The sequence below is a fragment of the Mesoplodon bidens genome, assembly GCF_964165515.1.
Source record: "Mesoplodon bidens genome assembly, chromosome: X".
In the NCBI taxonomy this organism is placed as follows: Eukaryota; Metazoa; Chordata; class Mammalia; order Artiodactyla; family Ziphiidae; genus Mesoplodon; species Mesoplodon bidens.
This window is the reverse complement of record NC_138163.1, coordinates 90,145,476-90,162,370: the sequence shown is the minus strand read 5'-3', so window position 1 is coordinate 90,162,370 and position 16,895 is coordinate 90,145,476. Positions and strand designations below refer to the sequence as shown.

The window sequence follows — 16,895 nt, the reverse complement described above, 5'->3', positions numbered from 1 at the left end:
CATGATCAAGTGGGGGTTATTCCAGGAATGCAAGGATTCTTCAATATATGCAAATCAATCAACGTGATAAACCATATTAACTAATTGAAGGAGAAAAACCATATGATCATCTCAATAGATGCAGAGAAATCTTTCGACAAAATTCAACATGCATTTATGATAGAAATCCTGCATAAAGTAGGCATAGAGGGAAGTTTCCTCAACATAATAAAGGCCATATATGACAAACCCACAGCTGACATCGTCCTCAATGGTGAAAAACTGAAACCATTTCCACTATGATCAGGAAAAAGACAAGGTTGCCCACTCTCACCACTCTTATTTAACATAGTTTTGGAAGTTTTAGCCACAGAAATCAGAGAAGAAAAGGAAATAAAAGGAATTAAAATCGGAAAAGAAGAAGTAAAGCTGTCACTGTTTGAAGATGACATGATACTATACATAGAGAATCCTAAAGATGCTACCAGAAAACTACTAGAGCTAATAGTGGTAAAGCTAAATGTGGTAAAGTAGCAGGATACAAAATTAATGCACGGAAATCTCTGGCATTCCTGTACACTAATGATGAAAAATCTGAAAGTGAAATCAAGAAAACAGTCCCATTTACCATTGCAACAAAAAGAATAAAATATCTAGGAATAAACCTACCTAAGTACATGAAATCCTGTATGCAGAAAATTATAAGAAACTGATGAAAGAAATTAAAGATGATACAAAAAGATGCAGAAATATACCATGTTCTGGATTGGAAGAATCAACATTGTGAAAATGACTCTACTAAACAAAGGAAGCTACAGATTCAAAGCAATCCCTATCAAACAACCACTGCCATTTTTCACAGAATTAGAACAAAAAATTTCACAATTTGTATGGAAACACAAAAGACCCAAATAGCCAAAGCAACCTTGAGGACAAAACACGGATCTAGAGGAATCAGGCTCCCAGACTTCAAACTATACTACAAAGCTACTGTAAACAAGACAGTATGGTTCTGGCACAAAAACAGAAAGATTGATCAATGGAACAGAATAGGAAGCCCAGAGATAAACCCACACGCATATGGTCACCTTATCTTTGATAAAGGAGGCAGGAGTATACAGTGGAGAAAGGACAGCCTCTTCAATAAGTGGTGCTGGGAAAACTGGACAGGTACATGTAAAATTATGAGATTAGATCACTCCCTAACACCATACACAAAAATAAGCTCAAAATGGATTAAAGACCTAAATGTAAGGCCAAAAACTATCAAAATCTTAGAGGAAAACAGGCAGAACATTCTATGACATAAATCTCAGCAAGATCCATTTGACCCACTTCCTAGAGAAATGGAAATAAAAACATAAATAAACAAATGGGACCTAGTGAAACTACAAAGCTTTTGCACAGGTAAGGAAACCATAATCAAGACCAAAAGACAACCCTCAGAATGGGAGAAAATATTTGCAAATGAAGCAACTGACAAAGGATTAATCTCCAAAATTTATAAGCAGCTCATGCAGCTCAATAGCAAAGAAACAAAAACCCAATCCAAAACCAAGCAGAAGACCTAAATAGATATTTCTCCAAAGAAGATATACAGACTGCCAACAAACACATGAAAGAATGCTCAACATCATTAATCATTAGAGAAATGCAAATGAAATCTACAATGAGATATCATATCACACTAGTCAGAATGGCCACCATCAAAAAATCTAGAAACAATAAATGTTGGAGGGGGTGTGGAGAAATGGGAACATTCTTGCACTGCTGGTGGGAATGTGAATTGGTACAGCCTACTATAGTTAACAGTATGGAGGTTCCTTAAAAAACTACAAATAGAAATATCATATGACCCAGCAATCCCACTACTGGGCATATACCATGAGAAAACCATAATTCAAAAAGAGTCATGGACCAAAATGTTCATTGCAGCTCTATTTAAAATAGCCCAGAGCTGGAAACAACCTAAGTGTCCATCATCAGATGCATGGATAAAGAAGATATGGCACATATACACAATGGAATATTACTCAGCCATAAAAGGAAACGAAATTGAGCTATTTGTAATGAGGTGGATAGACCTAGAGTCTGTCATACAGAGTGAAGTAAGTCAGAAAGAGAAAGACAAATACCGTATGCTAACACATATATATGGAATTTAAGAAAAAAAAATGTCATGAAGAACCTAGTGGTAAAACAGGAATAAAGACACAGACCTACTTGAGAATGGACTTGAGGAAATGGGGAGGGGTAAGGATAAGCTGTGACAAAGTGAGAGAGAGGCATGGACATATATACACTATGAAACGTAAGGCAGATAGCTAGTGGGAAGCAGCCGCATAGCACAGGGAGATTAGCTCAGTGCTTTGTGACCGACTGGAGGACTGGGATAGGGAGGGTGGGAGGGAGGGAGACACAAGAGGGAAGGGATATGGGAACAGATGTATATGTATGACTGATTCACTTTGTTGTAGTGCTGAAGCTAATACACCATTGTGAAGCAATTATACTCCAATAAAGTTGTAAAAAAAAGATCAAGCACAACAAATGTGAACAATAAAGCTTACTTAAATAAAAAAATATCTACAAACAATAAATGCTGGAGAGGGTGTGGAGAAAAGGGAACCCTTTTGCACAGTTAGTGGGAATGTAAATTTATACAGCCAATATGGAGAACAGTATGGAGCTTCCTTAAAAAACTAAAAATGGAACTACCATACGGCCCAGCAATCCGACTGATGGTCACATACTATGAGAAAACCATAATTCAAAAAGAATCATGCTTCAGACTATACTACAAGGCTACAGTATCAAGACAGTGTGGTACTGGCATAAAAACAGAAAGATAGATCAATGGAACAGGATAGAAAGCCCAGAGATAAACCCACGCACATATGGTCACCTTATCTTTGATAAAGGAGGCAGGAATGTACAGTGGAGAAAGGACAGCCTCTTCAATAAGTGGTGCTGGGAAAACTGGACAGGGACATGTAAAAGTATGAGATTAGATCATTCCCTAACACCATACACAAAAATAAGCTCAAAATGGATTAAAAACCTAAATGTAAGGCCAGAAACTATCAAACTCTTAGAGGAAAACATAGGCAGAACACTCTATGATATAAATCACAGCAAGATCCTTTTGGACCCACCTCCTAGAGAAATGGAAATAAAAACAAAGATAAACAAATGGGACCTAATGAAACTTCAAAGCTTTTGCACAGCAAAGGAAACCATAAAGAAGACCAAAAGACAACCCTCAGAATGGGAGAAAATATTTGCAAATGAAGCAACTGACAAAGGATTAATCTCCAAAATTTATAAACAGCTCATGCAGCTCAATAGCAAAAAAACAAACAACCCAATCCAAAAATGGGGAGAAGACTTAAATAGACATTTCTCCAAAGAAGATATACAGACTGCCAACAAACACATGAAAGAATGCTCAACATCATTAATCATTAGAGAAATGCAACTCAAAACTACAATGAGATATCATCTCACACCAGTCAGAATGGCCATCATCAAAAAATCTAGAAACAATAAATGCTGGAGAGGGTGTGGAGAAAAGGGAACACTCTTGCACTGCTGGTGGGAATGTGAATTGGTACAGCCACTATGGAGAACAGTATGGAGGTTCCTTAAAAAACTACAAATAGAACTACCATATGACCCAGCAATCCCACTACTGGGCATATACCCTGAGAAAACCATAATTCCAAAAGAGACATGTACCAAAATGTTCATTGCAGCTCTATTCACAATAGCCCGGAGCTGGAAACAACCTAAGTGTCCATCATCAGATGAATGGATAAAGAAGATGTGGCACATATATACAATGGAATATTACTCAGCCATAAAAAGAAATGAAACTGAGCTCTTTGTAATGAGGTGGATAGAACTAGAGTCTGTCATACAGAGTGAAGTAAGTCAGAAAGAGAAAGACAAATACCATATGCTAACACATATATATGGAATTAAAAAAAATGTCATGAAATACCTATGGGTAAAACGGGAATAAAGACACAGACCTACTTGAGAATGGACTTGAGGATATGGGGAGGGGGAAGGGTAAGTTGTGACAAAGCGAAAGAGAGGCATGGACATATATACACTACCAAACGTAAGGTAGATAGATAGTGGGAAGCAGCCGCATAGCACAGGGAGATCAGCTCGGTGCTTTGTGACCGCCTGGAGGGGTGGGATGGGGAGGGTGGGAGGGAGGGAGATGCATGAGGGAAGGGATGTGGGAACAGATGTATATGTATGACTGATTCTCTTTGTTATAAAGCAGAAACTAATAAAATATATTAAAAAAAGAATAAAAAAAGAATCATGTAGCACAATGTTCATTGCACCTCTATTTACAGTAGCAAGGACATCGAAGCAAGCTATGTGTCCATCAACAGATGAATGGATAAAGAAGACGTGGCACATATATACAATAGAATATTACTCAGCCTTGAAAAGAAATGAAATTGAATTTTTTGTAGTTAGGCGGATGGACTTAGAGTCTGTCATACACAGTGAAGTAAGTGAGAAAGAGAAAAACAAATACCGTATGTTAACGCATATATATGGCATCTAAGAAGAAACAAACAAAAAAAAGTACTGAAGAAACTAGGGCCAGGACAGGAATAAAGATGCAGACGTAGAGAATGGACTTGAGGACATGGGGAGGGAGAAGGGTAAGCTGCAACGAAGTGAGAGAGTGGCATTGACATATGTATTGTAACAAAAGTAAAATAGATATCTAGTGGGAAGGAGATGCATAGCTCATGGTGATCAGCTATTGCTTTGTGACTACCTGGAGGGGTCAGATAAGGCGGGTGGGAGGGAGTCGCAAGAGGGAGGGTATATGGGGATATATGTCTACATACAGCTGATTCATTTCATTATACAGCAGCCACTAACACAACAATGTAAGGCAATTATACTCCAATAAAGACGTTAAAAATAAATAAGTAAATAAATAAATAAATAAATAATTAAATAGATAACGTCCAAAGATTTAATATACGACATGATGACTACACTTAACACTGCTGGATGTTACTATATATGAAAGTTGTTAAGAGAGTAAATCCTAAAATTTCTAATCAAATGTAAACATTTTCCTTTTCTTTCTTTTCATTTTTATTGTCTATATGAGATGATGCATGCTAACTAAATGAACTGTGGTAATCATTGCACAAAATATGTATGTTCAAACCGTTTTGTTGTACACCTTAATATTATACAGTGATCTATGTAAATTTTATCCCATTAAAACTGGAGGACTGTTTTTACCTGAGGAAAAAAGGAATTTGCAGTATTCCAGGTGAGTGCAAAACAGAAACATATCACTGGAATGGGTAAGAAGAGAAATTTCACTTTAATTTCATCAGTTCCACACTGAAGCAGGCACTGCTTAGCACCAAGTGATTGTCTGGACCTGTGACTTCCCCCTCGTGGGGAGATAAAGAGTGAAGTGTACCTTCAGTGTGCTGCCTGAGGGGCTGTTTCCTATCTCAGCACAAATGGAGTGCTGATGGTAATTGATCAGTTCCTATACCTGTGGGCCAGGAAGAATTAAGGAAAAGAAGCAGATAGTTTGCTGCAGTTGGCATGGTTTTTGTGAGATTGAGAAGACTCAGAACCAGTGGCTAGTCCCCAAAGAAAGTTGGTGGGGAATGGAGCATGGCTCAAGCATCGTGAAATTTCACGGTGCAGTCTGAGGGTTCAGGTTCTGTCATACTTCACTTGGAAAGTTGACAAAACAGGCATAGGTTGGCAGAGGCATCTAAGTACAAAGCAAAAGTCTGTGGTTACGTGCTATGCCTAACAGAGCTGAATGAGATGGGGAGAAGGCACAGAACTCAAGCTTTCACCACCAGGAAAGAGGAAGAGGAGTAGAGTGTGCCTCCAATATTCTGGGCCCCACTACAGCAGGCAGACACTGAAGACAGCAAAAGAGTGTGTGTTTCTTTTCTTTTCTTTTCTTTTTCTTTTTTCTTTAACACCTTTATTGGAGTATAATTGCTTTACAATGCTGTGGTAGTTTCTGCTGTATAAGAAAGTGAATCAGCTACATATACATACATCCCCATATCTCCTCCCTCTTGTGTCACCCTCTCACTCTCCCTATCCCACTCCTCTAGGTGGACACAAAGCACTGAGCTGATCTCCCTGTGCTATGCGGCTGCCTCCCACTAGCTATCTATTTTACATTGGGTTGTGTATAGAGAGTATGGGTTTCTGAAGGAAAAGAAAGAAACCTGTACATTCCAATAATTAGGAATCCACACACACAATTGTGAACAGAAACATCCATAGAAAATGTTGAAGAGGCTCTCAAAATATCAAGCTGAACTAAAGAATGAAGGTCTCTCCATGTCAAAGCAAGTCCATAAAGACTATGACATTTGCTCAAATGTGCAGACCTCAGTGTTAAGCATCAATGAATACAAAGAACAGTGAAACATGATGCAACCAAAAGAACAAAATAACCCCCCAGTAACTGACCTTAAATAAATTTAGGTACATCTGGCAAAAATTTTTAACATATTTTTGTTAAAGAAGCTCAGCAAGTCATAAGAGAACAGCGAGAGACAATTAAATTAAATCAGGTTAATGATACATAAAAAAACAAGAATATCAACTAAGAGAACAAAACAAATTTTGGAAATGAAGAATAAAAATAAAATGAACCAAAAAAATTATGAGAAAACTTCAATAGCTGGCATTGAATCAGAAGAAAAAATTAGCAACCTGAAGACAGAACATTTGAAATTATCCAGTCAGAGGTGCTGAAAGAAGCAAGAATCTAAAGGAGTGAACAAAGTCTATGGGACTTATTGAATACCATCCAAAGGATCAATATACACTTGACAGAGGTCTCAGAAGGAGAGGAGAGAGGGAGAAAACTTCCATGAAGAAATAATAACTAGAAAGTTCCCAGATCAGAGGAGGAAAATGGACACTCAGACTCATGAAGCCCAAAAGACCTCAAATAGAATGAGCTTAAAGGAGGCTACACAATTGTAATTCAACTGTCCAAAGTCAGTGACAAAGCGGATTTTGAAAATATCAAGAGAAAAATTGATGTGTCATGTACAAAGAAGACCTCTTAAGACATTTGGGGGATTTCTTGGCAGAAAACTTGCAGGCCAGAAGGAGTAGAATGATATATTCAAATACCTGGGAAAAAAATAAAAAAACATAAGCTGTCAACCAAGAACGTGGCAGAACTCTCCATCTGAAATGAAGGAGAGATAAAGACTTTCCCAGACAAACAGAAGCAGAAGGTGTTAGCAGCCACTACGTCTGCCTTACATGAAATGTCAGTGGAGTCTAAATTGAAAGGATGTTAAACAGCAACATGAAAATATTTGAAAATGTAAAACTCATTGGTAAAGGTAAATATATAGAAATATTCAGAAAAGGTAAATATATAGACATATTCAGAAAATGTAATAGTTTAATAATGGTTTGTTAGTTACATGTCATTTAAATAAAAAAGGAAAAGTACAGAAGCATTATTAATAACAACTACAAAAATTTATTAAAAGATAAACAATAAAAATATGTAAATTGTGACATCTGTTACATAAAGTTTAGGGGGGTAAAAGTGTACAGTGTTAAGCTGTTATCAACTTAAAATAGACTGTTATAACTATAAGATATATTATTTAAACCTCATGGTAATCTCAAAGAAAGTAAGTACAGAATGTACATGAAAAGTAAAGAGATATGAATCAAAGTAAGTCACTGCAAAGGATCAACAGATCACAAAGGATTACAGCAAGAGAGGAAAAGACAAAATAAGAATGACAGAAGAAAAGCAACAAAGTTGCAATAGTAAGTACTTACCTATCAATAATTACTTTAAACCTAAATTATTAAACTCCCCAAAGAAAACATATAAAGTCATGGAATGAATAAAACAAACAGAGCAAGCAGAGAAAACTTCCACAAGACCCAACGATACACTGTCTGCAAGAGACTCAGTTTAGATTTAAGGACACACATAGGCTGAAAACATAAGGATACAAAAAGATATTCCATGGAAATGGCCAGAGCAAGAGCGAGCGAGCGAGCGAGAGAGAGAGAGAGAGAGAATAGGGATAAATGCAAATCAAAACTACAATGAGGTATCACCTCACAGCAGTCAGAATGGCCATCACCAAAATATCTACAAACAGTAAATACTGGAGAAGGTGTGGAGAAAAGGGAACCTTTCTACACTGTTGGTCGGAATATAAATTGGTACAGCCACTATGGAGAACAGTATGGAGGTTCCTTAAAAATCTACAACTAGAGCTACCATATGACCAAGAATTCCCCTCCTAGGCATATATCTGGAGAAAGCCAAAATTTGAAAGGATACATGCATCCAGGTGTTCATTGCAGCACTATTTACAATAGCCAGGACATAGAAGCAACCTAAATGACCATCAACAAAGGAATGGATAAAGAAGTTGTGGTATATATGTACACTGGAATATTAGTCATAAAAATGAATGAAATAGTGCCATTTGCAGAGACGTGGATGGACCTAGAGATTGTCATACAGAGTGAAGTAAGTCAGAAAGATAAAAGGAAATATCATACATCACTTATATATGGAATCTAGGAAAATATTAGAGATGAACTTATTTTCAAAGGAGAAATAGAGTCACAGATGTAAAGAACAAACATGTTACCAAGAGGGGGAAGGGGAGATGGGATGAATTGGGAGATTGGGACTGACATATATACACTACTATGTATAAAATAGATAACTAATGAGAACCTACTGTGTAGCACAGGGAACTCTATTCAATGCTCTGTGGTGACCTAAATGGGAAGGGAATCTAAAAAAGAGTGAATATATGTATACATATAACTGAACATAAAGAAACTAACACAGCATTGTAAAGCAACTCTACTCCAATAAAAATTAATACAAAAACAGACTGTTATATCTATAATATGTTTAATGTAGTCCTTATGCTAACCACAAAGGAAAAACATCTATTAGATATACACAGGTAAAGTGAATGGACTTAAAGTGTAGCACTACAAAAACCAAAAAGAAAGACAGCAAGAGAAGTAGAAAGGAACAGAGGAATGTCAAAACAGATAAAAATGAACACAATGGCAATAGCAACTCCTTACCTATTAATAATTTATATAAAAGCACATCAATTAAATTCTCCAATCAAAACTCCTAGTGTGGATGAATGCATTAAAAAAAGTTTCAAGAATATGCTGTGTAAAGGAGCCTCACTTTAGCCTTAAGGACACAAATAGTCTGAAAGTGAGCAGCAGCAAAAGATATTCCATGCAAATGGTAACCAAAGTAGAGCAGGAGTGGCTGTACTTGCAATAGATAAAATAGACTTTCTTTCACTCAAAATCGGTCACAAGGGACATAAAAGGTCACTATATACTGATAAAGTTGTCAGTCCATCAATTTGCTACAACAGCTGTAACCTGGAGGACATTATGCTACATGAAATTAACCAGAGAAAGACAAATACTACATGATCTCATTTAAATGTGCAATCACACAAAAACAGTACTCATTGAAAGTAGAAACCAGAGAGTAGAAAAACAGTTACCCTGGGCAGGGAGTTGTTTGGGAAAAAAAGCAGAAGTTGGTCAAAGGGTACAAAATTTCAGTTATGTGATGAATAAGTTCTAGGAATATAATGTACAGCATAGTGAAACAGAGTTAATAGCATTCTATCATAATTTGCTTGAAATTTACTAAGAGAGTAGACTATGTGTTCTCACCATACTGAAAAAAAGGTAATTATGTGAGGTGATGGACATGTTAATTAGCTTGACGATGGTAATCCCTTCACAATGTGTACACATAGCAACCCACCACGTTTTTCACCTTAAATATATACAATTTTTACTTGTTAACTAAACCCCCAACAATGGTGGGGAAAAACCCCTCCCCAAAATGAAAGCATACAACAAGGTATCTTTACTAATGAATGCCACCAAACATCTAAAAAAAATAAACTATTTTTCTTAACCTCTTCCAGAAAGTAGAGATAAGGGGACCATTTCAAAACACATTTTTTGAGTCCAACATTACTCTGATACAAAAGACAGAAAAATACACTACAAGAAAAGAAAACTACAGGTCATTATCCCTGATGAACCTAGATGCGAATATCCTCAACCAAACACCAGCAAAGCAAATTCAACGGCACATTAAGAGGATCATAAAGAATGACTAAGTGAGATTTATTCCTGGAATGCAAGGATGCATCACATTAGCAGTATGAAGGATGAAAATCATGTGATTATGTCAGTAGATACAGGAAAAGCATTTTTCAAAATTTAAAACCCTAACATGGTAAAAATTAGATACAGAAGCATTGTACCTCAAACATAATAAAGGCCATACATGATAAGCCCACAGCCCATATTCTACTTAAGGGTTAAACATTTTTTTTCCTCTAAGTTGAGGAACAAGACCAGGGTGTCCACTCTCACCATTTCTGTTCAACATAGTACTAGAAATATGAGTAAGAGAATTTAGGCCAGAAAACAGAAAGGAAATGCATATAATTCAGAAAGACCAAAGTAAAAATATGTTTGCAGATGGTATGATCTTATATATAGGAAACCCTAAAGAACTGAAAAACATTATTAGAACTAATACACAAATTCAGTAGAGTACCAAGATACAAAATCAACATACAAAAATCAGTTGGTTTCGATAGGAACTTTCTGAAAATTCAATTAAGAAAACACTCCCCACGCATGCAGGGGCCCATCATTGTTCCTTCATAATATATTAAGAAAACAGAAAATAAAACAAAAGACTCCATTAAAGAAAACCAGGTCATGTATGAAAGAACAAGAATTAGAATAGCATTGGACTGCTTAATAGAACTGAGTTCAAGAGTAACATCTTTTGTAGCCATCTGTTCCTGGTCTCCTGTTTGTTGGAAGATTTTTAATTGCAGTTTCAATTTCATTATTTGTGATTGGTCTGTTCATAGTTTCTATTTCTTCCTGGTACAGTCTTGGAAGGTTGTACTTTTCTAAGCATTTGTCCATTTCTTCCAGGTTGTCCATTTTATTGGCATAGAGTTGCTTGCAGTAGTCTCTTATGATCCTTTTTATTTCTGCAGCATCAGTTGTAATTTCTCCTCTTTCATTTCTAATTTTATGGATTTGAATCCTCTCCCCTTTTTTTTTGATGAGTCTGCCTAAAGGTGTGTCAATTTTGTTTATCTTCTCCAAGAGCCAGCTTTTAGTTTCATTGATTGTTGCTATTGTTTCCTTGGTTTCTATTTCATTTATTTCTGCTCTGTTATTTCTGATTTCTTTCCTTTCACAAACCTTGGGTTTTGTTTGTTCTTCTTTCTTTGGTCACTTTAGGTGTAAAGAGTGGTTGTTAATTCGAGATTTTGCTTGTTTCTTGAGGTAGGATTGAACTGCTATAAATTTCTGTCTTAGGACTGCTTTTGCTGCATACACAGGTGAATTCTATATAACATTTAGAGAAGAGATAACATCCATCCTTATCAAACTCTTTCAAGACCTTCAGAGAAAGGAATATTCCCAAGCCCATTCTATGAGGCCACGATCAGCCTGATACCAAAGCCATACAAAGATTTCACAAAAAAGAAAACTACATGCCAATGTCACTGATGAGCATAGATGCAAAAATCATCAACACAATACTACCAAACAGAATCCAAAAGCACAGTAAAAGGATCATACAACATGATCAAGGAGGATTTATCCCAGGGATGCAAGGATTCTTCAGTATATGCAAATCAATCAATGTGACACACCACATTAACAAACTGAAGAATAAAAACCATATGATCATCTCAATAGATACAGAAAAAGCTTTCAGTAAAATTCAACACACATTTGTGATAAAAACTCTCCAGAAAGTGTGCAAAGAACGAATCTACCTCAACATAATAATGATTAGGTGACCATAGGTATGTGGGTTTATCTCTGGGGATTCTATCTTGTTCCACTGATGTAAATTTCTGGTTTTGTGCCGGTATCATACTGTCTTGATTACTGTAGCTTTGTAGTATGATCTGAAGTCAGGGAGCCTGATTCCTCCAGCTCCAGTTTTCTTTCTTAATATTGCTTTGGCTCCTTGGGGTCTTTTGTGTTTCCATACAATGGTAAAATTTTTTGTTCTAGGTCTGTGAAAAATGCCATTGGTAACTTGTTAGGGATTGCACTGAATTTGTAGATTGCTTTGAGGAGTAAAGTCATTTTCACAATATTGATTCTTCCAATCCAAGAACATGGTATATCTCTCCATCCCTTTAGGTCACCTTTGATTTCTTTCAGCCGTGTTTTATTGTTTTCTGAGTACATGTCCTTGGCCACCTTAGGGAGGTTTATTTCTAGGTATTTTATTCTTTTTGTTGCAATGGTAAATGGGATTGTTTCTCTTTCTGCCCTTTCATTGTTAGTGTATAGGAATGCAAGAGATTTCTGAGAATTAATTTTGTATCCTGCAACTTAAGCAAATTAATTGATTAGCTCTAGTAGTGTTCTGGTGACATCTTTAGGATATTCTATGTATAGTATCACTTCAACCTCAAACTGTGATAGTTTCACTTCTTATTTTCCAAATTGGATTCCTTTATTTCATTTTTCCTTTTTTTTTTTTTCTGATTGTCATCGTTCAGGCTACCAAAACTTTGTTGAATAATAGTGGCAAGTGTGGCCATACTTGCCTTGTTCTTGATCTTCCAGGAAATGTTTTCACTTTTTGACCATTGAGAATACTGTTTGCTGTGGGTTTGGTCATATATGGCCTTTATTATGTGGAGGTAGATACCCTCTATGCCCACTTTCTGGAGAGTTTTTATCAAAAATTGGTGTTGAATTTTGTCAAATTTTTTGTGTATGTATTGAGATGATAATAAGGTTTTTTAAGTTTTAATTTATTAATATGGTGCATCACATTGATTGATTTGCATGTATTTAAGAATCCTTTCATCCCTGGAATAAATCTCACGTGGTCATAGTGTATGATCCTTTTTATGTGTTGGTAGATTCTGTTTGCTAGTATTTTGTTGAGGATACTTGCGTATATGTTCATCAGTGATACTGGCTTGTAATTTTCATTTTTTCTGATATCTGTCTCACTTGGGTATCAGCGTGATGGTAGCCTAGTAGAATGAGCTTGGGTGTTTTCCACCCTCAGCAATTTTTTGGAAGTGTTTGAGAAAGACAGATGGTAGCTCTTCTCTAAATGTTTGATAGAGTTTACCTATTAAATTTTTTAGAAAGGATAACCTCAATTTTGATAAAATTGAGGTGCTCCTTTGTTAGGTGCATAGATCCTTACAATTGTTATATCTTCTTCTTGGATTCAACCTTTGGTCATTATGTAGTGTCCTTTCTTGTCTCTTGTAATAGCCTTTATTTAAAGTGTATATTGTCTGATATGAGTATGGCTACTCCAGCTTTCTTTTGATTTCCATTTGCATGGAAAACCTTTTTCTATCTACTCACTTTCAGTCTCTATGTGCCCCTAGGTCTCGAGCTGAAGCACTCATGACACAGACTTTTGTTTGTTGGAGGATTTTTAATCACAGTTTCAGTCTCATTACTTGTGATTTGTCTGTTCATATTTTCTATTTCTTCTTGGTTCAGTCTAAGATGTTGGTACTTTTCTAAGAATTTAGTTAATCTGGCAAACCAGATTTCTCACATTCTAGAGGCGTCACCTAAAAGGAAGACAACTAAAATTCTTAATCTTCAGCTCCAGCAAATAAAGGCCCCTAAATAAAACCAAAACCCTCCTATTTTCTGCAATTATTGTAAAAAGGCAGGACACTGGTGAAAAGATTGTGACAATTTCAAGTGCTTCAGGTGCCTTCAGTTCTCCAACCAGCCTGTACAACATCCTCCCAGTTTTCAATGAAGGGGCTCCGAGGAACTACAGGAGTGCTTCCCAATTCTCCCTCTTAATCAGCTTGGGGAAACATGGCTCCAGATTGGGGATGACTGTCTTCCAGTACTCATTGACACTGGAACCACACTCTCAATGCTCAACCCCAACTACTATAAAGCAGCCCCTGCCTTGGAGCACTAAAACAGATCAAATAGTGGGATCGTGAATGAACCTCAAAAGTTTTCTGTCTCTGAACCTACTTACTTTTGTTTAGGTCCTTTGAGAAAGACACACCCTTTTCTCCTTAGTTCCCCAGCTCCTATTCATTTATTAGGCTTAGGCTTTTTAGGAAAGCATTATGCCTTAGAATTTGAAAGTAGTTATCAAAGCAGCCAACCAGGTGAATTAAATGACCCTTTGACATCTTTAATTTCCTGTGTCTCTGATGGCACTAGAGCTGATTCTGGAAACATTGATCATTTGTCCTTATTTCATCTGCTACCACCCTTTGTATAGGCAAAATTTCAAACTGATATTGGCAAAATTTCATTGAGATTCAAATAGATCCCTCAAAACCTCTCCCCAGAATTAATCAATACCCTATAAATAAAGAAGCCCTTCAAGGTATAAAGCCCATAATAGAAGACTACAAGGCTCAAGGTCTCATTGTCCCTTGTACTAGTCCCGGTAGTACTCCTCTTCTGCCAGTGAGAGATCCTTTGAGCAATAAACAGCATTGTTATCCCTCAACACCCTGTTGTTCCTAACCCTCATACGCTACTAACATCCATTTCCACCAGAAGCCAGTTCCTTACCATAATTGATTTTTGCAGTGTAATCTTTAGTATTCCAGTTGACAAAGCTAGTCAACACCTATTTGCCTTCACCTGGGAAGAAAAACAATTCACCTGGACAGTAATGCCTCAGGGTTTTTTTGTTTGTTTGTTTTTGGTTTTTGTTTGTTTTTTTGTTCAGATTTCTTTTGTTTTACTTGTACTCATTTGTATGTGTATTTTAAGTTCTATAATACCTGAAATTTACATACATAGTATTGCACATCAGCTGTGTTTCTATTAAAAAAAAGTTCTATACAATTTTATCACGGGGGTAGTGTCATGTATCCACCAACACAGTCAAGATGCAGAAGAGTCTATCAACATCAGGATTACTCCTGGTGCCCTTTTATAACTACACCCACTTCCCTGCTACGTGCCCATCTAGTTCCCTACTTCCTCCCAAACCTATAGTAACCACAAATCTGTTCCCCATTTGTATAACTTTGTCATTTTAAGAATGTTATATAAATGGAGTTATGCTGTGAAAACTTTTGCCTCAGGGTTTTAATGAGAGTTCTTCTTATTTCTAACAAATCCTGAAGGCTGATCTGACTGATATAAAGTTTTCTAGGGGTTCCATGCTGTTGCAATATGTGGATGATTTGCTACTTTGCCCTCCTTTCCAAGCCTCCTCACAAGAAGACAGCATCCCTTTGTTAAAGGTTGTAGCCTCAAAGGACGCAAAAGTGCCAAGGAAAAAATGCAGTTTTCCCAAACCCAGGTTCAATAATTAAGACACCTGATATCAGAACAAGGGCTACACCTAAATTCCGAGAGGCTTCATGGTGTCCTAAGTTTCCCAAAACCCAAATTTAAGCGCCAACCTCAAAGTTTTGCTCAGTGTAGTTCATTACTGCTGAAATTAGATTCAAAAATCTCTCTTATGGTCAAACTTCTGCCAGTTTTCCTAAAGAACACCACCGATCCAGTTTTATGGGAAGAATCAGACTACGTAGCCTTAAAAGAGAGTTTGACGAACACACCTGCTCTTGGGCTTCCCAATGATCAGATTCCTTTTTACCTTTCTGTGTATGTAAAGGAAAGAAACATCTTTGGGGGTACTCACCACAAGACACAGGAGCCATCATCAACCCAAAGGTGTTATAGTCAGCAACTTGGCCCTGTGGCATGGAGATACCTCCCTTGACTTAGAGCCATTACCTCCACTGCCCTTTTTGGTTAAGGCCACTGAGAAAAATCATTGGGAGAGCCGATTTAACCATTCTTGTACCTCATGAAGTAGAAGCCCTCCTGAATTCTCATCACACTCAACATTCCTTAGTCAGCCGCCTCACCTCCTATGAAGGTCTTTTGTTAACTGCTCCTCTCATAATTCTTTTACACTCTAATAAGCTTAACCCTGATACTCTTCTCCCTTCCATCACTGACAAAAGTCCCTCACAACTACTTAATGCTGACTAATCATGATGATCTGCAGGAAATTCCTTTGGGAAACACTGACTTCTCTTGGTTCTTATTTAAAAGCTGACAGTGGCAGAACTATTGTGTTGGGTATGCTATCACCACTCCTTTTGTTATTGTTGAGGCAGCACCTTTAACTATGGCTACTTCAGCCCACCAGGCTGTATTATACACTCTTACAAAGGCTTGTACTTTAGCCAAGGGCAGAACTACAAATATTTATACTGGTAGTAGATATGCTTTCAGGGTAGCTCATGAGTTTGGAATGTTGTAGAAGCAACATGGCTTCCTTACTTCCAGCGGAAATAAAATTTAAAGTGGCCTCTCAGTTCAGGGATTATTAGATGCAATACTTTTCCCTGCCATTTTAGCTATTATCAAGATCCAGAGGCATTCTCAACTTGATGCTCTGGAAGCTAAGGGAAATCTCCTTGCTGACATTTCTGCAAGGAATGCTGCCCTTAAAGTAATTGACAAGAGCCAAACCTCTGTGATGGTTCACAGGGATATTTCCCCAAATTATGACCTAGAAAATCTGGCTAGAGAAGCACAACATTTGGCCTCAGAAAAGGGAAACAAGAAGGGAAATTCAACAATTGTGGGTTTGGTAAAAAGAGAAAGCTCCGAGTCAGAAGAAATAGCAGCACGGTTTTACAGGAGACTAAATTTCCCAATGCTAAACACTGTACTTGCATTAAACTATTGGCCTACCGACAAAATGATAACATTTATGAATCAATATTGGTGGGGAAACATTAACAAGGGGGCAAAAAGTGCCTACCTCA

General features: G+C 37.0%; 1 pseudogene across 1 annotated transcript in view; it reads left to right on the top strand.

Annotated features, from left to right (window-relative positions):
• The window catches only part of LOC308609406 (Y-box-binding protein 3-like), a 55,822-nt pseudogene that overhangs the window by 35,165 nt on the left and 3,762 nt on the right, over positions 1 to 16,895 (top strand). Inside the window, exon 2 of the transcript in view lies at positions 16,482 to 16,576. The product of the transcript in view is annotated as a Y-box-binding protein 3-like (transcript). The remainder of the gene's footprint in view (positions 1 to 16,481; positions 16,577 to 16,895) is intronic.